Raw genomic sequence first — 26611 nt, forward strand, 5'->3', positions numbered from 1 at the left:
GCATAGCATCCTCAAGTTTCTCTCATGTTAAAGCATATGGCAGGATTTCTTCTTTTTTTTATGACTGAATAACATCCCATTGAATGCATATACCACATTTTCCTTATCCATGCTTTGGTTGATATACATTTAAGTTGTTTTCATCTCTTGGCTTTTGTAAGTAATGCTGCTGTGAACATGGGAGTGCACGTATTTCTTTAACATCTTGATTTCAATTCTACAAAATTAAACATACTATTACTATTTGTTGTTCATTCTCTCAGTTGTGTCATGTCCAACTCTTTGCTATCCCATGGACTGCGGCATGCCAGGCTTCCCTTTCCTTCACCATCTCCTGGAGTTTGCTCAAACTCATGTCCATTGAGTTGATGACACCATCCAAATATCTCATCCTGTGTTGCCCCTTCTCCTCCTGCCCTCAATCTTTCCCAGCATCAGGGAAAGTTGGCTCTTTGCATCAGGTGGAATGTGATCCAGAAATCCTACATCTTGGTATTTACCCAAAGGAGTTGAAAACTTATGTCTACAAAAACCTGAACATGGATGTTTATAGCAGCGTTGTTCATAATTTACAGAGCTTGGAAGCAATCAAGCTGTCCTTCAGTTAGTGAATGGATAAAAAACCTGGTATATCCATACAATGCAATATTATTCAGTAGCAAAAAGAAACAAGCCATCAAGCCATGAAAAGACACAGGGAAATGTTAAATGCATATGAGGAAGTGAAACAAGTCAATCTGAAAAGGCTACATATTGCATGATTCCAACTATATAACATTATGAAAAAGGCAAAACAATGAAGACTATTAAAAGATCAGTGGTTTTCAGGGGCTGGGGAAGGGAAGGATGACTAGGTAGGCACATAGGCTTTTTAGGTTGGTGAAACTACTCTATATGATCCTAAAATGGTGGACACATCAGTAAATGTATCTAAATCCATAGGCTGTACAGCACTAAAAGTGATATATCTGTGATATCAAATCTATGATATTATTAAATTTCAATTTTTTTTTTTCTACTATTTTGTCCAATTACTGAGCGACTTTCACTTTCTACTTTTTTTCAAATCCGTAAACAGTATAGCACTTATAGCACTTAGATATAGTGATATATCTGTGATGTCAAATGTACTGACATTATTTAAATTTCAATTTTATTTATTTTTTGCCTACTATTCTGTGCTACTATTAGAGAAGTATACTGAAAATATCACACTTCAAATTAAATTTTTACCAAATTCTCCTTATAAATCTGATACTTCTATTTTGTGCATTTGGATGTATTGCTTGCTACATATGAATTTGTAACCTGACATACTTTCCTTATCACTTATGCCTTTTCTTCCTTATAGTCTTTTTATTCCATCTAGTACTTTTAACCAAAAATTCTACCTTTTGATAAAAAAAAATCACATCTGATTTTTTTTTCTCTTAATTGTTTTTTGGTTTATCTGTCTCCTTCCTTTCAGCCTTCCTATTCAGTATTTCACATTTCTTTTAAATGTATAATTTTAAGTAAGATAACTGAGTTTTGTTTTATATTTGACCTGTTTGCCTGATGATCTCTTTCTTTTAATGAGAAAAGTCAGTTCTTTCATGTACTGTATAGATTGATAAAATTTATTTTACTTACATATTTTACTTGATGCCTATCAGTTTTTAAAGTTATTGTTTGCTTTTCCCATTTGTGTTTTCTTTTTCTTTTTTCGATCAAGATAGTTCTCATTTTTCCTTTATAACTCTGAAACTTTTATTAAAGTTGCTGCTGCTGCTGCTAAGTCGCTTCAGTCATATCCAACTCTGTGTGACCCCGTAGACAGCAGCCTACCAGGCACCTCCGTCCATGGGGTTTTCCAGGCAAGAGTACTGGAGTGGGGTGCCATCGCCTTCTCCGTTATTAAGGTTACTATATTCAAATTAAGAACACATCATGTAAAAAGGAATATTAATAGCAATCTCAACAGAGAAAAGAAGACAGGGAAAGCAGTATGAGGAGGTTGTGTATAAAGAGGAAATAGTAGCCCAAGCCACCTAGTTTAAGTAACTGAGAATGTGGCATATATTACATGCAAGAATTCAGGTTTGCCTTAAATCTAAATAGAGTTTCTTCCCCTCTCCACTATGAGCTGCCTCTCAGAATCTCTCCCAGTCAGTCAGCATCTGGAGTGCTCATGATGTGGAGCCTGGCTTCAAGGGCCATTCACTGGGTATGAGGCTGGTGGATTTTATAGCTATTGAACTAAATTTCCCCTAAACTCCTTCTAGCTCAAGAAAGTTTGACTCTGTTAATACAACTAGCCTCGTCTTTTCTGGAACAATTAAAATTCTGTATCTGCTACCTTTTTCTAAAATCTTAATGAGAAAAATTCAGAGAAAAGATATAGCAATGTCCTTTCACTCAATGATTACTCAAGATCTTTTACCTTTATTACTTTTCTTCCAACCTGTGCCTTTCCCTCTTATTGCTTGGCACCTCTCCCTGATCCATGGAGCATGCCCCACTGGAAATGGAACATAGATTTTTACTATGAGGTTTGGGCAGCAAAATGAAGTGGAGAGCTGGAAATTTCCAAATGAAGAAACTCTGCAATGGTAGGAAAACAAAACAAGTATGAAAAATTATTTTTAAAATATCAATTTTAATGCATTAAATATGAGTTGAACACATTTTAATTTCTTTAATATTTTTATTTGGATATGTAAAGAATATATTTGTAATAGTAACAGAGGTAAGGTCACATCTTGTGATTCCTGAACCAGTTGTACATCACAGTCTCCTGGGCACGTTATTATTAAATGGGAATTTTTAGACTGTACTCTAGAGAGTCTGACAGAAGATTTCATGCGGGCTCCATGAATCTGTAGTTTGAAATTTCTCCTTGGATGACTCTTCATAGAAAGTTTGAAGAACTACTAAGAAAAAGGCAAAACCTAATTTGCCGTTTTCTTTCTCTAAGATTCTAATACATGAAACTTTATACTCAAAAATGTTGATATTTTTGAATGAACTGTACAGCCAGTATGAATAGGTCAGAGTAGTGCTAGTCGCTCAATTGTATCCGACTCTGTGACCCCACGGACTGCAGCTCGCCAGACTCCTCTGTCCATGGGATTCTCCAGGCGAGAATATTGAAGTGGGTTGCCATTTCCCTCTCCAGAGGATCTTTCCAACCCAGGGATCGAACCCAGGTCTCCTGCATTGCAGGCAGATTCTTTACCATTTGAGCTACAGGAAAGTCTACGAATATGTCAAATACAATCAAAACAAATAATTATGTAGTCCAAGTGTCACATTTAAAGCAGTTGTGAAATTTACTGGAATCTTTCACTAAAACCCAACAGAGTTTCTATCTTAATTTAATTCATCTTAGCAGATTTAGCATGATCCTTTTTTCAGTCAGATCACACATAACACCAAAAATAGTAAACAGTATAGTATAACACCAAAAATGTAAAACAGTAAAGGCTATGTTAAAGTGGAATAGCAAATCACCATTTACTATATACATAGCAATCTTGTTAGAACCAAAATATGTAACTACGGCTTTGATTCAAATATGTCATTGGTCACGGAGCAATATACTTATTCCAGTTTTTTACATGCCAAAATGCAGTGACTTTTTAAAAAGGAACTGGTGATAATTGATATTGCAAATTTGCATGGCCACCAAGAACATGGAAATACAAGCTGAGGTAGATTATTGATTACCGTGGATGAGCAAGCCATTCTTTCCATTTTGGTCTCATATTTAGAGATTTAAAAATATATATATATATATATATGTATATAGAAAAATCCAATGTAGCATCAGAGATTAATGTTTGCAACTGGATTTGAAGCTGCATTTTTACTTTTAACATGTATCATGTATTCAGATTTAGTTGAAATTAGCATCTACTAGCACATAAATGGACTAATCCAAAATTGAAATTACATGAAAATAAAAACCATCTTTTCACCCAAAATGTATCTTTATTTTAGTTTCAGACATGAGCTTGCTATCCTCCATCACCCCTGACCTGGATCAAGGACACTTAGAACATTTAAGAATGTGAAGAGCAGCTATTAAGCCAGAAGAATAATTATTATCAAAGAAGGAAAACTAATCGAGTTGTTTGGAGGACTTAGACTTAAAAAATTTCATTGTTGTTCAGCATATCCCCACTCCTCTTACTGAGTGAAGTATTGTAACACATAAACGAGCTGTCTCGAATGGTGTTTTTAGTGTTTGATACACAGGGCCTCAACTTTACAGCTTATCTTCCTGATTATTCACATCTCTGAAGTGAGTTACTCATGATTTTCATTGGCACTTGACAAGTAATTTTGATTGAAAATTAATGCTATGTATATTGTATGTTGCTTTTCAATACTGCAGTTGCTTCTTTGGAGAAACTAAAGTACCTTGGATGTTATATTGATATTTTAATCTACATGAATTCCATGGAAAGTATTACATGTTAATAAGAGGACCCATAGTTGTCTGAAAGTACCAATGGTCCACTTCAGCATCAAGTACTCTCATGTTGCCCATTCAGTGTGGCACACTTGAGTAGCAGATATCTAAGAAGTATTTGATCCAATGAGAATTACAATGGTTCTCATGCTCCAGACACTACAGGCAGCAACACAACCTGCTAAGCAAACAATTCACCAGGTCCCAGGGACCCTTTATTGTCTCATCTCTTAGACTGTATTATCTTTAATCTTTTTTTGTTTTAATTAATTTATTTTTTAATTGAAGGATAATTTCTTTACAGAATTTTGTTGTTTTCTGTCAAACATCAACATGAATCAGCCATGGGCTTCCATGGTGGCTCAAACAGTAAAGAATCTGCACGCAACACAGGAGACATGGGTTCTATCCCTGGGTTGGGAAGCTCTCCTGGAGAAGGAAATAGCTACCTACTCCAGTATTCTTGCCTGGAGAATTCCACGGACAGAGGAGCATGGTGGCCTAATATAGTCCATGGGGTTTCAAAGAGTCAGACACAACTGAGCCACTAACACCTTCACTCTCACTTTTCAATCTTTACTTTGACCTGTCATTTCTCCAGCCAAACAGAGCAGAAATTCACTTTGCAAGGTTGTTTATGGGGAAAAACAGGAAATTTCCAGTTCTCCTAGGGATTCAGAATATTTATGAAATGATAAATAGCAAGTGAGAGTTGTATAGAGTAAGCACCAAGAGGATGATACAGAAAATTCATGGAAAGAAAGGCTTGTGAGCACAGGAATGTTTAAGAGAGGATGTGGACCTCCAGTTCATCCTTTAATAGTGAAAGTGTGTGTGTGCTAAGTTGCTTCAGTCATGCCTGACTTTTTGTGACCCCGTGGACTGTAGCATGTCCATGTATTCTCCAGGTAAGGGTACTAGAGTGGGTTGCCATTTCCTCCTCCAGAGGATCTTCCTGACCCAGGGATCAAACCCACGTCTCCTGTATTGCTGGTGGATTCTTTATTGCTGAACCACCAGGGAAGCCCCTTAATAGTGAGAGGGACTTAGGTCAATGTGGAAGAGAGAGAAGTGAAGGAAAGTCTATGGAAGATTAACGGCGTAAGCACAAGCATGGCAATGTTACAACCCTTCACATATTTAGAGACAATTAAGAAATCGGTTTGGGTAACTATAGGTTTTTATGACAGAAAAAATGAAAAAGCTGCAAAGGGAGGTTAATGCCAGAAAATAAGCAAAGATATGAATAGATAATTCATAGAACAAATTGAAAATGTCAATTAGCATATGAAAAATGTTCAAAGTCATATTGGTTAGGGAAATGCTAATTAAGTTATCAAGGTTACCATTTAAACCCCTCATTGAGGCAACAATTTGAAAGATTAAAGTACCAATTCTAGAGAGGATATGGAGTAAAAGGGGATGTAATAGAAACACCTTAGTGTACACTGGTATCTGGTCTTTCTTGCTGGGCACACAGGATTGCAACCCCCCATCCCTTTGGAGTCCAGATGTGGCAATTTCACTAGTTCTGACTAATCACTGGGCAGTATGGACATGTGTGAATTCTGTGTTTGAGCACTTACTTATCCTTGCTGTTAGCCTGTCTCCCTTCTCACTTGCCATCATAATTGTGGATGAGACTTCACATGATTGAGGTTTCAAGATGACTATTGAGTTGATAGCCCCCAATTCAAAGAAGTCTGAGTCACTTCATAAGGGCAGTTGGCTTGGAGAATTGCCTAGGCTTATATATGATTTTGCATAAGTGAAATTAAACATTTTTGTATTACCCCCAGAAATTTCAGAATTGTCAGTTGCATAGCACTGTCGAGTCTACTCAGATGGATACAATTGTTCTCCCACATTGATGGAAGAAGTGTGAAGGGTTAAGCCTCTTCAGAAGGCAATGTAGCAGCACCTACTAAAATAAAAAAATAAATAAATAAACCTTTGATTGATCAAATTCACTGTTGGGAATTTATCCCATAGAAATAAAATGCCAGTTAGTAAAGCCATTACAAGGATACTTATTGTAGCATTGTTTCTTAATGGCCAATAATAGAAAATGCCCCTAAATCAGGAAATGTTTCCATAATTGTGCTTTTCAAACTCAGCTACATATCACAGTCTCCTAGGCAGATTATTTCTAAATGTTAACACATATAGCCCTTAGAAAGAATGAGTTTGAGTCCTGGGAGATTACTGGAAGAGATTTATGCAAGGTTTAACTATGTATATATTATGATCCTATTTTTTGAAACAATGACCAAAAAACTGATTAAAATATTTATACTTATATCTCTATAGGATTATGTAAGTATGGATAAAAATAGGGAAAAAAAGGTGTCTTATGTTGTTGACATTGCTTACCTCGGTAGGAATAGAGGATGGAGTAATGATACAAAAGAAGAAGGAAGAAAACAAGTTCAGCCTATCCTGATCTCTCTCTGTCTCTCACAGACAACACTCATGCACACACGTATATTCATATATATTTTACACATATGAAGCATTCATATATATGCATACTATTTTAAAATTTAGGAAAGGTTAACTCCCCTGTGGGAATGAGTTAGTAACTGAAGGAAAACAGTCAACTGATCACAAAGGATACATTGATCACAGGAGATCACGCTTCCATGAGTCCCATTCTTCCTGAAACAGCCCTGCAAATACCTAAGGCAATGAATTGTATAGACCTTTAGAAAAGACCCTGATGCTAGGAAAGATTGAAGGCGGGAGGAGAAGGGAATGACAGAGGACAAGATGGTTAGATGGCATCACTGACTCAGTTGACATGAGTTTGAGCAAACTCCAGGAGATGGTGAAGGACAGAGAAGCCTGGCATGCTGCAGTCCAAGGGGCTGCAGAGAGTCAGACACGAGTTAGCGACTAAACAACAACATGGAGTGTATATATTGAAGGACATCTGGAGGAAAAGATATTTTGGCTTCATGGGCTTCTCCCACATGTCATCTCTCTAGAGCTCCTATTTAATATCAATTTAATATCAATATCCTATTTTAATATCAATGTATATGAATATAATTTTAATATTAATTTTGAATTTCACTTAAGATAGTTCTTGCTTCTTCTATACTTTGAATCTTAAAAAAGAAAATTTGGTCTCAAATTCTGTACTATCCCATTTCTACATTTTTCGTCATATTTTTATTCTTTGAATTCTTTCAGTTAGTATTTCAAAAATATAAATTTTTACCTGTAGTCTTCTTTTGTTGAAAGATAAACATTTGATCCCTTTACCTTTATTTTAGAGGCATGCTAAGAAGATTTTCTAAGTCAATTCTGTGTGTGGTCTCTCACAATAGTCTGACAATTTACTTTGTCCTGGAACATCTGAAGAATGCAAATGCCATATTTCTAGGGCACACTCACATGGATTATTTTCCACATCTCTTTGATTTTCAAAAGTCCTCCTATTACTTATTTTGATATGTCCCTTTCTTAAAGTCACATAATAAAGGAAAACAATAGGTTTTAGTTTTCAAAGATTTACATTGCTTTAGTGTTTTTGGCCAATGCCAATGATTTGGGTTTGATGAGACTGTGTGTTTGATCCATTATTTTTGACTTTGCAGAATAAATAGATGGGATAAGAAACAACTAACAAAATGATTCATTATGATTAGTACATCAAGGTTTAAGCCTTTGTCTGAAATTATTTGACAGACATGAGTTAATTTCAGTATCTTTCTTAAGAAGCTGACCAAGAATTTTGGTTGGTTTAGTAAATTCAAAAAAGACTATAAGAATAGGTTACTTAGTAGCATGTGCCCTGCTTATCTACTTTTACTTGACTGAGATTTTGTCTTATAACACTCATATTAACTGTATTTGAATACATATTAACATGTTGCTAGAGACGGAGATTGTTATGTCCATAAGGAAAGTAATTTTTTTTAACTGTCCGGTTTACTGTTTTTTAACTGTTTGGTTTACAGAAGCTAAAGCAATGCCCAGCACATGGTAGGAACTCAATAATTTTTTTTCAAGGAAATTAATGCTAATTTAGGAAACAGTGAAAAACGAATGTGATGAATCTAGAGTAGAGTTTAAATAAGACAAGCTCTATGGTGGTCACTGTGTTCTGGTTTCAGTGGTTGAGTGGGATAGAGCCTTTAGAAAGTGACGTTCAGATGGCTTGAGAAAATATCCCAACTTCCAAATTAGGGATACAGTAAAAGTTGTTTTTGTTTTGTTTTTCTTTTTTTAACTGTGGTAGAATACATATAATATAAAATTTACCATCTTAAACAATTTTGTGTGCACTGTTTAGTGTCAATCAGTACATTCACAATGTTGTACAACCATCACCACTAGCCATCTCTAGAACTCTTTCATCTTCCCAAACTGGAGCTCTGTACCCATCAAAACATTCCCTTTCCACCCTCCTCCAAACCTCTGGTAACCAGTATTCTACTTTCTGTCTCTACGAATTTGAGTATTTCAGATAGCTTGTGTAAGTGAAATCATACAACCTTTGTCCTTTTGTGTCCGGTTTATTTCATTTGATAAAACATTTGTTCTTCAACCTAGACATGATATACTTAATAGGTAATTTGTACTGGTTGAAGAGTAGATCATCAGATTTTTATAAATAGAGCCCCCTAGTCCCTTCTTAGAGTTTTCCATCAGGGGTGAGTTAAGTGGGCACTTTAATTGGAATTTCTTTATTGGAGTTTATGATAAATGCCTTGTTGCTATATTACTTGAAGCATAGTAATGGCTTATCCCTTGAGGGTGATATTGGATATTGATATTACTAGAATGAGGCCTTTTGGATATATTTGTCATGTCAAGAAGTTGTTTACTATGTTTAAGAACGGAAAGTTTATCAGACCTACTGACCTTTTGGAGTATTTCCCAATAAGAAAAGTTGCTCACAGTTCTTGGTTGTATTAATGTAAATTTAATTACTTGGTATGCCTGTGGTATAATTTTTCTTCCTTATAAAGGTAGGTCAGAATATTAGAAAGGTTAAGAATCTCATTCTAATTGGAGCCACAAAATATCGTTAATTAAATCCCCACAGGAGTCGCTCCAGATTGAACTATGTATATATATTGAACTCATAGAAGATTAAACAGTGTAATCCTTTTATTTCTCTAAAGGAGTATAGCATATTTTCTTTTTTCAATTATGATCTTTAACATGCACACTTACATCCTTTTCCTAGCTGACTGTAAGACTTGTAAATCTCTTTCACAAGAAAAATGTCTCTTCAAGTGCATATTCCATTAATAATACTAATACTATTAAGAGACCATGCAATGCTTTTCTCCCAAACCAAGATGCCTTATGAGTAGGTTCTCATGTTTTCTGATGGGACAAAATCATAACCGGGTTATCTTTATATCTTTCAAGTCCTTTTACAATAAATCCTTGTGTAGAATATAATAAAAGAATTTTAGGGTCCCATCAGAGAAATGAACTGGTCTTATCCTGTTCCTTCTAGCGAAATTGTGCTCATAATGCCGTGTACCCAACTTCCCAAGTGTACTTTGAAGCATTTTCACTGTAGGTAAATTCAAAGTGTGATTTTACCCTTCTTTATAGCTCCATTTGCCCTCCGGTGATCCATATGAAGTTCAGACAATTCTATACAGTTGTTTTAAAGTTTATATGATTTTCCATGGAAAGAGTTTGATGTGTCAATAACTAGCCTATAGAGTTTTTGGTTTTTTTTTTTTTTTTTACTGTAAATTGCAGACAGAATAGTCTATAGAACTCCCTATAATTGCTGCCCACCTGTGAAAGGTAAATGTCCAAACTCACTTGATAATACCAATAAAGCTGTTGAAGACTTTTTCAGAATGACTCAGACTGTTCCCTGTGGGTTCTGAGCCAACCACGACACAGGCATAAAGTTCAGATTCCAAATATAAGCTTCTCCCACCCCCTATCCCCAGAAAAATCTGTTTTGAAGGAAACAGCTTCTATTTATGATCAGAACTGCCATCTTACTACCTGAATCATCCAGTTACTGAGCTGAGACACCTTGTTCCCAGCCAACTTCTGGGTCCTTACCTATCACCCCAGGATACGAAAGCAGAAAACAGTTACTCAGTGTGCTAAAGCTTTAGCAAGAGGTAGGTTGAATCACTCAACACATTAATCCTGCCCCCAAAGGGAATATGAGCCCAGAATATGATCCCAGAATCGTTCCCTCTTGCCAATCAGATAAAGGATTAGGCATATGTTAGTTACAAAGAGCGGAGAAGGAAATGGCAACCCACTCCAGTGTTCTTGCCTGGAGAATACCAGGAACAGAGGAGCCTGGTGGGCTGCCATCTATAGGGTTGCACAGAGTTGGACATGACTGAAGCGACTTAGCAGCAGCAGCAGCAGTTACAAAGAGAGTTAGCTAAAAAGAGATGTTCTCCAATACCTCTAAGAAAAGGTCACAATTCAGGAAGAAGAAAGCAATGATGACCCCTAAAGAGGCCATCAATAAACTTGACTTTGCTTTTATTTTTAATTTTTTGTTGATTCTCTTGCCCCAGTATTATCTACGTTATGGTATGAAATAACTCATGCATTTTCCTTTGCATCTTATCCTATGCTCTCTTATTCTTTGCCTGCTGAACTGGTTATTATGTGTCCTTTATGACTCAGTTCAAGCACCAGTTTCTCCAAGGAGCCTTTCTTGACTCTATCAAATAGACAGGACTGTTTCATATGTCCTTGTGGTACCTTTATCCTTACCTCACTCTACTTAACTAAACTGACTTGCAATTGTTTTTTATTGTCCATCTCCCTAAATTGATTGTGAAAATAGAAAATATCTAGCATGTAATGCACTTATAATAAATGAATATATGAATAAGGAATGAAAACCTGTAAGCCCAGGGCTCTAATATTAGTTTTGCCACTAACTGTGTTATATCTATTCTTTTGTCAAATGAATGTATAAATAACCCTTTATATAACTTTTGTTGTTATCTGCCATGGATAACATTAGTTAATCAATCTAATAGACACATAGTTAATGAGCACCTTGGTATGTGTGTGTCCCATTGTGCTTTATGTTACATAAAATTAGTTAAGGGGGCAATCATGGTCTTATTCACTTGAGCTTACATACTAACAAAGAATGCTAAGAAAGCAAGAATGTTTTTATCAGGATAAATATAATAACTGTGAGCACTAAATTGAAGATGGAAGAACATTGCATATTAATACATGCTAGACTGCCGAGGTGTGGGGAACCAGGCTGTATAATTCATTCTGGCAGAAGTGTAGCTCTTCTGTGAGGTAAATTATAATAGCTAGCAATCATAGTTGGGCAAGTGACTCATTACTACAATCCCATTTCATAGATGAGAGCTAAAATAAGGTTGGATGTAAAGTAAGAGAATGGCTGACATATAACCTTGTATATTAAGTTAATTGGCTTGAATTTTAGTCTGTGATAGTGGGGAGCCATTGTTTGAATTTTTTAAAGCATTATCATATTTGTTTTTTTAGAAAGATTAGTGGCTATTAGCAAAATGCATTAGGCGGGAGAGGGCAAGACCTTAGCAACCCAGGGTAGGTGATGTCCATCTTAGTAACTGTTAGTATAACAAAGTAGAGAGTGTTGACTGGAGTGAAGTAAAATAGCAAAGAGACAGTAAGGAAGAAATAGCAGGTTGGATGACTCACTGGGTGTGTGGTGTGAAAAGTTAAGTGTTAGCAAAATGCCTAATGTGATAGATTTGGGAGCAAATGTTACCATTCACTAGGGAATACATAAAATAAGAAATATGGAGAATCAGGAGGTTCGAGTAGGGAAGACATATGTTTAGAAATGTTGAACTTGAGGCTCAGTGCATCACAAGTAGGAGTATCCAATTTGTATTTGTCTGTACAGATCTCACCACCTGCAAATGCCAGAGACGTAGGAAACCCAGGTTCAATCCCTGAGTTGGGAAGATCCCCTGGAGAAGGGAATGGCAACCCACTCCAGGATTCTTGCCTGAAGAATCCCATGGACAAAGGAGCCTGGCAGGCTGCAGTCCATGGAGTTGCCAAGAATTGGACACAACTGAGCACATACGCACATATAGACCTAGAGAGACAAGGGTGGAAAGAGACAATGTGACCAGTACTAGGGAACCAGTACTGTGAGAGCTCATAGAAAGAACTCCTAAGCTGTCATGGCTGGTGGCTAAACAAGGCTTTTCTGAGAACATGATCTTAAGTGAGATACAGAACATCTCAACAGCGTGGATTTTTTTTTTTTCAAATTTAAATCGAAACACTTGAAATTTCAACTTTTCACAAGTTTTTTGATACTACAACGGCACTCCTCAGAAATGTAATAAGAATTGACATCTGGTAGTCAGTGAAAATGACTTTGAAATGCTCTCATACTCAAGATGCCTTCTAAAACACATAAGAAAAATCATTATATGCTTGGCATAGTGTAACATTAAATATATTCCAGTATCTTTGAGACTAAAATCTAATTTCTGACAGATACGGGAGTGGTTCATCAAAATATTGGCTTAATAAGTATTATAATAGCTCGTATTTATTGAGTGCTCACAATATGCCAGTCAGTTTTATATGTTTCTTACATGGATACACTTGTGTAAGTCTCAGATCAACCTCCTTTTACAGGTAAAAAGGTTGAGGCACATGGTTAAGAGTTCATGGAAGAAAACCCATCAGCAGTCAGGCAGATTGGCTGCAGAAACTGCACTGATACTGATGACCCTGTGGCAGGCTCTTCCCCAGTCTCTCCAAGTAAACAGCAGATCACTTTCTCGGCTACCTTAAGCACTGATAAAAGTATATTAATAGTGAAATTTGAAGGCATTAAGTTTTAAACATTAGATTATCTGCCCAAAAACAAAATGGAAGGTATTTTAGTGCTTTACTCAGCGCATCTAAAATAACTGCACAGTCCTAATAGCTTCATGTTCTGCTGTGGTTAGACTCTGGGAATCCCACAAAGGGCTGAGTTTGGGGCACCTTTAATCACAGCAAGAAGAGTATATACCAGAAGAGTTCAAGAAAATGCAAAGGTAATTGAAATCCCACATTAATTTTTCTGCTAAATAAATGCTTTTGTAGCAAATAACAGCCAAAAAAAGGAAGACAGGGAAGAAAAAATGTGTTTGATCAAACATTATATATGCAGCGATGTGTTTGTTGGGAACCTCAAGTTTATCAGTAAGCCTCAATCGTTTTTAAACATCTTTGTGATTATATAATACAATAATGGGGACTTCCCGGGCAGTCCAGTGGTTACAACTCCGCACTTCCAGTGCTGGGGTCATGGGTTCAATCACTGGTTGGGAAATTAAGATCCCACATGTCACGTGGCAGAAAAAAAAATCAAAATGTTATTTGATTCATTAGTAGTTGCAAGAGAATTATTCTTCTGCAGCAAATGTGCTGAGTTTCAACTTCACTATAGGCTAAATGTGTGTTGGCCATGGGACCAACACTACCACCATTTACAACACATTTTTTGGGAGAAAATGCTGTGAGTTCCACACAATCAGTTTTCAAATGAACCACTGGAGCATCACCTATTTGTCAGCTGGGAACTGCCTTTAGGAGTCTGACTGTCCTGCCTGGCCCTGGGTTTATAATGAAAAGTCCATGTGTTTGGCTGACAACTGTCAACCTCAGTTCACAGAATGCAGTTTCACTCTTCTCCCTCAGCATATCATGCCTGAAAGCTTCTGACCAGAGCAGGAGTTTACAGGCCCTTTGCACATGACTTTAACACCAGCAGTATGGAACTGTATATGCCAATTTTTCATCTTTTAGTTGATAGATGCTTTACAGCTTCCTCTTCCTAATTTGTCAAGAACCTTAATAATTGATTGGTGTTGCCTGTATACATATATATAAATGTGTATATATATATTTATTTATTTATACACATACACATATTTATTGTTTGTTGTCCAGTCTCTAAGTTGTGTCCTACTCTTTGTGACCCCTTGGATTGCAGCAGGTCAGGCTTCTCTGTCCTCCACCATCTCCTGGTGTTTGCTCAGATTCATGTCCACTGTGTTGGTGACGCTATCTGACTATCTCATCCTCTGCTGCACTCTTCTCATTTTGCCTTCAATCTTTCCCAGTATCGTGGTCTTTTCCAATGAGTCAGCTCTTTGCATCAGGTGGCCAAAGTATTGGAGCTTCAGTATTGATGCTTCAGCATCAGTTCTTCCAATGAATATTCAGTGCTGATTTCCTTTAGGATTAACAAGTTTGATCTCCTTGCAGTCTAAGGAACTCGCAAGAGTCTTCTCCAGCACCACAGTTTGAAAGCATCGAATTGTGCTGGAGAGGCACCAGCCATCAGCGCTCAGCCTTCTTTAAGGTCCAGCTCTCACATCTGTACATGACTACTGGAAAAACCATAACTTTGACTATATGGACCTTTGCCAGCAAAGTGATGTCTCTGCTTTTTAATATGCTGTCTAGATTTGTCATAGCCTTCCTTTCAAGGAGCAAGCATCTTTTAATTTCATGGCTGCTGTCACTGTCTACAGTGATTTTGGAGCCCCCAAAAATAAAATCTGTCATTGCTTCCCTTTTTTCACCTTCTGTTTGCCATGAAATGTTCGAACTGGATGCTGTGATGTTAGTTTATTTAATGCTGAGTTTCAAGACAACTTTTTCACTCTCCCCTTTCACCCTCATCAAGAGGCTCTTTAGTTCCTTTTCACTTTCTGCCATTAGGGTGATATCGTCTGCATATCTGAGGTCATTGATATTTATATACATGCACACATATATATGTATATAAATTTGTGTGTAATTCATGTGTGTGTATGTGTAGATGTATACACATATATACAGTTAACCCTTGAAAAACATGGATTTGAACAATATGGGTCCCTCTATATGCAAATTTTTCTGTAATGTGTACTACAGAAATACACAATTTGCATTTGGTTGCATTTACAGATGCAGAGGATTGACTGTAAAGTTATATTTGGATTTTCAATTGTGCCAGACTGTGCCTCTAACCCTTGAGTTGTTCGAGTTTCAGCTGTATAGAAGCGTGTATTGGTGTGTGTTTACACATTATTTTTGCCTTTTGTATTTTGTTCACTATTTAATTCCAGAGCATAATCAGATATTTCTATACTATTCAGTAAGCATTCTTAGAAAGAGTCACAAATAGGCCTTAACTCGGTTGTTCAATGTATTTGTCCATATTTAGAGAGAGGTGTTGATAAAATAAGCTGCAGTAAATTGATCCACTTGCATTAATAGAGGCATTTAACATTTTTCTTTTTCTGTCATGAGAAACACACTGTAGTCAAGCAGGGGGAGAGACCAGAGGAACCATAAGAAGGATGTTCAGCTGTAATCCATGTGCAAGATCTCAATAGCTTGAATGAAGATGGAAGTGGCAAAAATAAGTGGTTGAATTCTAGATAGATTCTGAAGGCACAGCTGTCAGGATATGGAATATGAGAGAAGAGTCAACAGTTATTCAAAAGTTTTTACTAACTTGGAAAATCAAATTGCTGAAATTCTTCATGAAGAGTAAGTAGGGTGTGACTTGGTATCTACCAAGAAGTCATTGTTGGATATGTTTAGAGATTCCTAGAAGTCTTCTGGGGGCAGACATTGAGACAGAAATTGGATATATGGTTGTTTAAAATTCAGCATTATGAGGTCAAAGTAGCAGAAATTCAGGACAAAGGCTAACTCTGGTAATGAAGAATGTATACTAGCATAGTATATATCCAAGACCTAAGAACAATGATAGGTTGCTGGGCAGGGAAACTAAACAGCAAAAAAGAGGAATCTCATATTTAGGAAAGTTAAAATGACTTGTTCACAAAGAATGGTAAAGTCAAGATCAAGGCCTAGATCTGATGAGCTTGGCAATATGTTTTTACCCACTAGAGTGGCATATGTCATAACATTTAGCTTGTTTTTCTAAGATTTCTCCAGTGAAGAATTCTGCCGTCTTTTTCAAAGCATTTAACAATTATTTTGAACACATATGCCCACCTGATCCATCATATATTTTTATTGTGTGACATCATGCATTCACCAAACATTTGGTACTGTTTTTGGAAAGTTTTCTTTTTTCCCCATATTCAACCAGTATTCCAGATTCCCTATCCAACGTAAACACATTTATTTTAAACCCAGTGCTAATTACTGAACTGTTGTTGTTTAGTTGCTAAGTTGTGGTCAGCTCTTTTGTGACCTGTCAGATTGTAGACCACCAGGCTCTCCTGTCCATGGGATTTCCCAGGCAAGAATATTGGACTACCATTTATTTCTTGAGGGGATCTTCCCAACCCAAGGACCGAACCCATCAACATTGCACTGACAGGTGGATTCCTTACCACTGAGTCACCAGGGCAGCCCATTTAGTGAATTGAGTTCCCTCAAGTTCATATGTTGAAGCCCTAATCCCTGTGATGATAGTTGGAGATGAGAGTTTTGGGAGATGAGGTTTATTTGAGGTCATGAGGGTGGGGTCCTCATGATGGGATTAGTGCCCTTATAAAAAGAGCCACCAGAGGGCTTTTTCCTCTTCTGTCTCTTTCTGTAATGTTTGAACACAATGCAGAAAGCAGCTATCTTCTAGCCAGGAAAATAATTCTCACCAGGTCCTTACTATGCTGGTACCTTGCTCTCAGACTTTAAACATCCAGAACTGTGAGAAAATACATATCTGTTGTTTAAATCATCCAGTTTATGCTGTGCTGTGCTTAGTCACTCAGTCATGTCAAATTCTTTGTGACCCCATGGACTGTAGCCCACCAGGATCCTCTGTTGATATGGATTCTCCATGCAACAATACTAGAGTGGGTTGCCATGTCCTCCTTCAGATGATCTTCCCAACCCAGGGATCAAACCCAGGTATGCATTACAGGTGGATTTTTTACCAGCTGAGCTACCAGAGACACTCTATAGTACTTTGTAAAGCCAATATGCTGATTCTCCCAGGAAATGAGATGGAGTGCTTTGAATGCTCATCTAGGTACTATGCTATGCCCTGGATTTAATTTCTCATATGTATAATGCAGTTAGCAGTTTGTAAAGCACATTCTATGTCCTTCCTTTGGATATTTGGCTATGACAACAACCCTGGACAGTAGATTGTAGATCATGTATGTCTTAGTAGGAAAAGAGCACACTTTCCCTGGTCTCAATCTTGGTAAGTGGTGGAAGTGGATGGGAATGAAATGCTACTTTTTTGGTTTCAAGCCTCATGCTCTGTCCATGATTATAGGACCAGGGCCTCATTACAACCTGCCCATCAGGTAGTGATTCGAGAGAGAAGTAGCAAGGAAAGTGGTTAATAGCACAGGCCGTGGAGCTAGACCCTTGGTTTAAATACTGCCTCTACTTCTTTCTATATTTATGATTTTAGGCAAGATGTTCAAGTTTCTGTGTATCAGTTTTCTTCTTTTGAAAAAAAGATATAACAATAAAAATATCATGTGGATTTGAGGATCAAGTGAGTTAATTCCTGTAGAACATCTCAAACATCTTAAACATGGAAAGTACCCTATAATCATTAGTGATGATTAATATTATTTTTTGTTTTCATACATTTCTTAAAGCTGTGTACAGTGCCCTCACAGCATCCTTAGTACAAAAAAGCAAGAAATGACTGTTAAACTTCCTCTTTCTCATCTTTTGTTTTATTCCACAATTATAGTTACATATGGTATTTATCATCCTCTATGTTAATGCCAAATTATAATTCTCTAATTCCTCTGATGTCCAGTCTGAGAGACATTAGTAATCAATTATGGTCTCCTCTAATCATCCTCATTATGGACCATTTGGCAGAAAACAACTAATCTCTCCCTCTCCACCTTTGCCCTCTTTCTTTCCCTAGATACATTTTTCTATTGCTTACCATTTAATCATCATAAAATAAATCCTTCTCTCATTAAAAAATAAATTTATCTCCCCTAGAGATCATTATTTACTATTAATAACTTTCTAAAAATGAAGCCAGTCCTTCCTCTGGTTTACCTTTACCTGTCTGTTTTATTCTGTAGAATATTTTCATAAAACTTGAAATTATTTTCTCTTATTCTTATCATTCAGTTGAGCTATGTGTTTTGTTTGTTATCGGCAGTGTACTAAAGTTAGAATCTTTCTAATTATGATGCCAGTATTTTTGTACTATTTTACTCATTTTTTTTCTCCAAGTGCGCTACGATAGAAACTGTTGACAGAAGATGGAGCAAAGCAGAGTCCAGTTTATGGCTCAGTGAAATTGCATTTTAGCAGTAATTTGTCATATTGGAATGTAAAAGCAAAGTATGACTCAAAATGGACTGAGAAGCAGCTGTATAGCACAGGGAGCTCAGTTGGTGCTCTGTGATGTCTTAGAGGGTTGGGATTGGTGGGGAGAGAGGGAGGCTCAAGAGAGAATTGATGTATGTATCAGTTCAGTTCGGTTCAGTCACTCAGTCGTGTCTGACTCTTTGCGACCCCATGAACCACAGCACGCGAGGCCTCCCTGTCCATCACCAACTCCTAGAGTTTACCCAAACTCATGTCCATCGAGTTGGTGATGCCATCCAGCCATCTCATCCTCTGTCGTCCCCTTCTCCTCCTGCCCCCAATCCTTCCCAGCATCAGGGTCTTTTCAAATGAGTCAACTCTTTGCATCAGGTGGCCAAAGGATTGGAGTTTCAGCTTCAACATCAGTCCTTCCAATGAACACCCAGGGCTGATCTCCTTTAGGATGGACTGGTTGAGTCTTCTTGCAGTCCAAGGGACTCTCAAGAGTCATCTCCAACACCACAGTTCAAAAGCATCAATTCTTCAGTGCTCAGCTTTCTTCAGTGTCCAACTACATATAGCTTATTCATGATGTTGTACAGCAGAAACTAAAACATTGTAAAGCAATTATTCTCCAATTAAAAAAATAAAAATAAAAAAAATATTCCAATAGACGGAAAAAAAATGAACTGAGTAACTTTAATACTGCACCTGAGGATGTACTATCCTTGTGACTGTAAACATCAGTGGGCAGGTGGTAGGTAAGAACACAGTCTTTGGAGTGGGCCTGCCTGACTTTGCATCTGTCATTTCCATGCCCTGTCTCTGTGACCTGCCATGTCTCTGGGCCTCCCTTTTCTCATCTGTTAGTTCTAAGATGATTGGGGAGATTAGGGTGAGTTACATATGTGTTACAGGAGGTGTTGCTGTACTGTGAGAAACAACTTAAAATCTGTGTGTCTTAGTGCAACAAAGATTTATTTCTCTTTATATGAAGTCATCTGTGGAATGGGGTAGGCCTCGGGGGCAGTGAACATGCAGCTGCTCAGCCATCCAGCCTGCTTGAATCCTATCCCTCGGCCATCTGGACAAGAGAAAAGGAAAGAGACTGGCCCGGGCTTTTCCCTGGCAGAGCTGAGCAGTGACACCTGTGCCGCTTCATCCTCTCTGGGTAACTGAAAGAAGCTCCAAAATGAGGAGAGAAAGGGAATGTTTGAAAAACATCACTAGTTCTGCCCCAGGATGTGAAACGCTTAGAACAATGGCCACAGATTCTGGCCACAGAATCAAAGCCCTGTTCACACTCGCTGTTGCTATTTTCCACGGAAGAGAAGAATATGGTGCTCAGCAGTCAAGAAGCAGGCTGTGACCAAGGGGCTCTTTTTATATTTCAGTGAAAGGGGACTAGGAAATGAATTTGCATGTTTAGAGCAAGTGTTATAGGAAAACTATGTAGGTCCATCTTGGGGTTCTCATCCTCATCTGCTGTAAATTAAATTTTCCATTCCCGTTTCTGCTACCTAAAAATCTTATATCATTAGAATAGCCTTGTAACCTTTCCATAACTCAGTTATATCATCTGCAAAAGGGAGATAATTCTAGCTCCTTCCTCAGAGGATGAGTATAAGTGGCTGTTTGTTCTAATGTTTTAGATCACACATTGTAGGAGCTCATTTCAGTTGTTATTACTCTATGGCCTACAAACTTGGATAGGCTCTCGGTCATCTTTGTTCTCAGTTTCAACATCTCTATCTTGAAGGTATGATTGATATTATCTCTAAGAATGCCTCTATTTACAAACCACTGAGTAAATAATTTGGAGAAGGAAATGGCAACCCACTCCAATGTTCTTGCCTGGAGAATCCCAGGGATGGGGGAGCCTGGTGGGCTGCCGTCTATGGGGTCACACAGAGTCGGGCACGACTGAAGCGACTTAGCGGCAGTAGCAGAGTAAATAATTATTTTTCTAAATTTGAAAGTCTTTAGGCAGCAAGGTCTGTTTCTGTTGGAATTAAACTCACAAGATACCCAGTCTCCTGCCTTTCCCTTCACACTGAGTCATCCCCTAATTCACAGGATAAAATCTGACTGTCACTCCCTCTAGCCCTGATTTCCATCCCATCCCCATTCATGATATTAATTCTGATTACTGGGACCTACCTTTTCTAAAATTACACCCCCATATGTCCCATTGCTTCATCATGCAGATGAAGCCCATTAGGTCTTGAGCACCTTTCACTAGTGTAAAAGCTGAAACTCAATCCAGAGGCCAGAGCCTACTGCTCACTGATAGCCATTATTATCAGAAACGGTTACCTACATGTCTCTACATCTGAATATTACTACTTTGAATTCTTTAGAAAGATGCTCATCCTATTCGTTGAGACATGCTGACACTTCACTAACCACCTGATGACCTGGTCCATGGCAACAGTTAGGTGTATACTAGAGTGCCATGCAAATCCACCAGAGGTAACTGAGGGTATGATGCAGGATGTCTCTGCTGGTCATTTCTTCGTGATAAGACGCCCACACTGCACTGAGCCCCAAGAGGTCACGTGCATGGTAACTATCAGGGTGTTACTGACAGCATGTGTGTGCTCTGTGCTCAGTCATGGCCAACTTTTGGCAACCCCATTGATTATAACGTTCCAGGCTCCTCTGTCCATGGAATTTTCCAGGCAAGAATACTGGAATCGGTTGCCATTTCCTACTCCAGGGGATCTTCTGGACCCAGGGATTGAACTTGCATCTCCTGCCTGGGCAGGCACATTCTTTACCACTGTGTCCCCTACGGTCCCTTAATAAACATGCTCTATTCTCTGGGATGAGTTTATTTCTGAATTCTTTGTGGCTTTAAAATTGACTAAATTCTAACGCACACAAGCTCATGTCTCATTATTTGTCATACATTTTAAGAAATAATTTTCAAAACCATGTTTTTGCAAATGTTTTAAGTATGGAAGATTAGCCTAGATACTTACAAATTAGATGCAAATTTATATGCATAAAAATAGTAGATAGAAAACTATTTAAGTCTATTTGTTTTTATTCAATTTCTATCATGCAGAAATATTCATGAATTTCACATTTTAGCTTTTTCTATTCTTCTATGTTTTAAATAATTTTCTTTTTTAGTGTTCCTTTTTTCTCTTGTGAACTTCCTTTCACCTTTTTCCTTCTCTCTACATAAAACAGATGTTCTAATATTCAGGCATAAATATATATTGCTTGATGAAGGTGGAGAAGAAGAGAAAACAGCAGGAATCCTGATTTATTTCACTAGGCTTTTAGTAAGTTTTGAAGTATTATTTGAGTTGCCTTCTGATGTGGTCAAATGTTGTTAACTGTGTTTTCTTGTAATGTTACAGTTCAGACTCTTAGAAACGGGCTCCGTTCTTATTATTTTTGTTTTTGTCATTGAAAGTTTTTCAAACGCTACAAAAAGAACCCTGAAAATCTAAATGGGACACAGTTAAACATTATATATTTTAAAGCCCAATACTACAATTATTCTAATATAATTAAGCTTCAAGAATATGGTATGCAAATAAAATTGTCAAGAACTATACCAAAAAGAATTGTTCTTGAACACAGAATAGCTTGGTTCTGAAATTCTTATAAGGATCACTGTTTCATGAATTCCTAAGCAGAATATCATTTTGTACAATGGAAAAAATACTTCAAGCACATCATCATCAATATTTAATCTGCACATTTTTCTTGAAAGTGGCATGTTTTGATATAAAGAGGAGAAAATTTTTATCTGTGTGCAATGGAAAAGTTTGAAGTATCAATATCTATAAAGGGTTTAGATGTTAATCCTTTTTCCAGCTTTATGAAGATATAATTAACAAGCAATATTATATAATTAAGTATACCACGTGATGATTTGATATATGTATATATTATGAAATGATTACTACAACAAGGTAAGTTAACACATCCACACAACCACTACCTCACATAGGTAGCATTTGTGTGTGTACGCGTGGTGAGAAGTTTTAAAATTCACTCTCTTAGCAACTTAAAAGTACACCTGTAATGTTTTTAGTTATAGTCACCACATTGTACATTACATACCCAGGACTTATTCATCTTATAACTGCAACTTTCTGCCTTCTGACCACTTTCCCCTATTTCTCCCATCCCCTAAACCCCTCCTCTGGTAACCACCAGCCTGTTCTCTCTTTCTGTGACTTAGGGTTTTTTTTTTAGATTTCACATAGTAGTGAGATCATACAGGATTTGTCTTTCTCTGTCAGATTTATTTCACTTAAAAAACACCCTTAAGTTCCATCCATGTTCTTACTTTTTTTAATGTCTGAATAATATCCTATTATATATACACATTTTCTTTATCCATCCATCAATTGATGGACATTTAGGTTGTTCCTATGTTTTGACTAATGTAAACAATATTACTATGAACATTTCTTGGCAATTTAATTTACTTTGGATATATATGCAGAAGTGGAGTTGTTGGATCATCTGGTAGTTCTATTTTAAAATGTTTGAGGAATTTCCACACTGTTTTCTATAGTGACTGCACCAATTAACATTCTTACTAATAGTACAGAAGGATTCCCTTTTCTCTGCATCCTGACCAGCACTTGTTAACTCCTGTCTTTTTGATAATAGCCATTCTGACAGATGTTATATCTTAAATGTAAACAGTTTTTTTTCTTCAGGTGGAATATAATCTGATACACTGTGCTTCTTGAAAAATAGCTTCAACAGAGATATTTTATGTGGTGTTGATTTCTACCCTATAAATATAATAACAAAAAGGCAGGCTTGAGCCATCAGAGTGACCTGAAATCCTTCGGCAGTTATTTTCTGAAGGTTATGAGGAGCCATTTGGCACGCGCAGTGAGGAGGCGGTTGACAGCCACCTGGGTTGCTTCCTCTACTGTGGCGCTTCTTGCCTCTCACGTTGACCCAGGCCTCATGTCTGGCTGTTTGCTGTGACCCCTTTTCTGTTGATCACCCCTTGAACCTTCCAGTGTCTTAAGCCTTCAGAGAATTAGCCTAGAACAGAATCACAAGGAAATCAAAAGAAGAGCTGGTTTGTTTGTGACTTCTCAATTTTGTGATTATAAAATTAACTTTAGAACAAAGAAAAAGCTTTCCCAAATCCTATAACCCTGTCACCAAGAAATTATCTTTGATATCATTCTGATATTCTGTCCAAAGTTTATTGTTTTCTTTTTAGTATAATGCACACATTTCTTTTTTTTTTTGTAGTTTTGGATTTTTTAAACTGAAAATCAAATCCTATGTATGTATATTCTTGTGTTATTAAACATTGTTTTTTATATCAGTGTACCATTGGCCATATGGGAATAGCTTTGTGTAACGGCTCCGCCAGTGTTACACACGGGGTCTGAGGGCACTGGCAAACAGCTCCTAGGCTTCAACTTTGGATGTAGAAAAGACTAAAGAAAGCAAATGAAAAATCGATCTCCTGTCATATTTTTACATTTTTTCCCAGATCACAGTGGCATAGTCTATGAGTTCACTACATCTAAACAAAGTAAAAGTAGTTCAGTTCTTTAGGCACCAGAAATTGGATTATACCATGCACAACCTGTGCTTTCTACTCATGTTTTAAAAAATTACAGATTTTACTTTGAGAAGAATGAAACTCATTATTGATAGTGTTATCTGCTCAACCAAAAATGATGATTGATTGATGGCAGTGGGTGGTGTTTGAATTAGTTACTCTACATTAGCTTAATGAAATAAATGGGTGTACTGATACAGAGCTTATGTCAATTCATTTCCACCAGAGAATCACTGGGCTGCATACCTTGGCATCTCTTCCCCAACCTTCAGTTTTGCAATAAGATTATTTTTAAGATGAGTCAGGCACTGGCTAGGAGTCTGTACCCATTCACAACAGACTGACCTTTGCATGAGAAGACAATGGCTCAAGTGGAGACTCCTTTGCAGCTTAACATCTCTTTTGTCCACAGATCCCCAGAGGTCTTCTTTCAGTAGTTTCTGTTAAAACTTTTATTTTCATTTCATACTGGCTATTTATAGATGATAACTGAAGGATAGTTTCCTTGCTAAATGGCCTATAGTGTAATACTAAGAGCATTAAAGCCTACCATTGTTATTGTAGAAATTAGCGTCACATGGTGAAGGATGCAAGAAGAAGGTGACTGGGGGAACTTTTTCCTTCTTCCTCTGCATTACATCCCCAGCCCCATTTCTCTCCTGAGATCCTGCCTGTTGCTGCCCATTTTCTCTGGGTTGGCCTGAAAACTAGCTACCGCAAACTGAAATATATCGTCAGCACCACTTAAACCAACTCTTGATAGTTGATTTTTTTTTTTCCTCTCTCTCACGTGTTGGCTTCATCATCTTACCAGTCACCCAGATTGGAAAGCTGAGGGTCTCATGGTTCCTCTAACACCCTTACTCCTTGCACTTTATGAGCTGGAAAGTCCTGACATTTCCATCTCTACGTGTGTCTCAAGTTTGTCCCCTCCTCTTAACGCTCTATTTCACCTCATCACTCGATTGTGCTATTTTAATGGCTCCTAACTACTATCCATATTTCCCGACTTTTCCACTTTAAACTAATGGCTCCACAAGGACTTTCCAAAAAGAAACCTCATTTCTCAGGATACAACTTCTCACTCCTGCACCATCTGTGTCTTTTTTCCCAAGGGGTAGATTGCTAATCACCTGCTTCATAATTGCCTGAGGAGGGCATTGTTAAAAAATGTAGATTCCTGTACCGAATGCTTTAGAATCTGAATCTAGTGCGGGCAAAGTCCAGGAATCTGGATCATAAAGAAGCTCTCAAGGTGATTTTAAGTATTCAAAGCTGATGAATCACTCACCCTCCTCTAGAATAAAAGTCAAGTTCTTGCTCAGGACTGGTTCCTACCTACCTATTTAGACTCTTTCAGCCTCATGCCTGTTCCTATAAGAGGGATCTGTTTTCCACATTTCCTCAGATCATTGGATGTTTCACGTATGCTTGCCTTCACTCAGCTTTTGCTCAGGAAAGCACCAGTTCCCAGCTTCTTGGTGCAACTAATCATGAAGTTGGTGGGCAGGCATGCTGGTCTCCTCTAACATGGACATTTGGGATGCAGTCCTCAGACTTGCAGCTACTACTTACATGGGAACTTCTTAGAAATGTGCACTCTTGGGTCCCACCCCTGATGTACAGAACACAAATCTACAAATTGACAATGCTCATGTTATCTGTATCTACAAATACCTGTAAGAAAGCCTGCTTTGGAAAAACTTGCTAGAGCTCTCCAGTTGCACACAGCTGTACCTTTTGCAGAGCCCTCTGAATACACTCTCTGTGCATGTCTGTCTCTGCCACCAGACTGTGGGCTCCCAGAGGGCAAGGACTCTTCCTGATCATCTCTGTACTTTGAGTCCCTCTTTTTGCCCCTGGCCCATGGAGTGGTCAACAAATGTTTGTTTATTTAAACTGAACTGACCTGCGGGTCATCCTGGAACTAAAAAGCTGGATCCCTGATGCAATGTTCTTTTGCACAGATTGGTTGCACTTTCATTTTTGGATGCTTTCGCTTTTGGCTGAGCTGATGCTGGTTTTGCCTCACTTTCTAAATTCACAGATGGTCTAGAGCATTTGCTCTCACAGAATGGATTGCTGCCCGATGTGTATTGCTGTGGGCCAGGCAGCTGGGATTCCCTGTTGGTTACCAGCCAGGCCTTGCTGATTGAAATTTCCTTTAGGGACCAGGGGTATCTGTTATGCTTCCAGGATGAGTTTCATTTGAGCTCAGGTGTTTGTATGTGTGTGTGTTGGGAGGGCGGGTGGATTGGGAGCTCTTGGTTATGAGGATACTGTTTATCTTCACGCACATCTAGGTTACTCAAGTTGCTTATGCTGTTTTCAGTTCAAAA

At 37.7% G+C, this 26611-nt stretch overlaps 1 long non-coding RNA gene across 1 annotated transcript in view; it reads right to left on the minus strand.

Annotated features, from left to right (window-relative positions):
* Positions 1-1004: 1004 nt before the first annotated feature.
* The window catches only part of LOC145509480 (uncharacterized), a 57641-nt gene continuing 32034 nt past the window's right edge, over positions 1005-26611 (minus strand). The window contains exons 4-5 of the long non-coding RNA XR_014056109.1: positions 23522-23737; positions 1005-2583 (exon numbers count right to left, since the gene is read on the minus strand). This is a non-coding gene — a long non-coding RNA (uncharacterized LOC145509480). The remainder of the gene's footprint in view (positions 2584-23521; positions 23738-26611) is intronic.

The sequence above is a fragment of the Giraffa tippelskirchi genome, chromosome 1 (assembly GCF_054371585.1).
Source record: "Giraffa tippelskirchi isolate mGirTip1 chromosome 1, T2T-mGirTip1v1.2.pri, whole genome shotgun sequence".
NCBI classification, from domain to species: domain Eukaryota; kingdom Metazoa; phylum Chordata; class Mammalia; order Artiodactyla; family Giraffidae; genus Giraffa; species Giraffa tippelskirchi.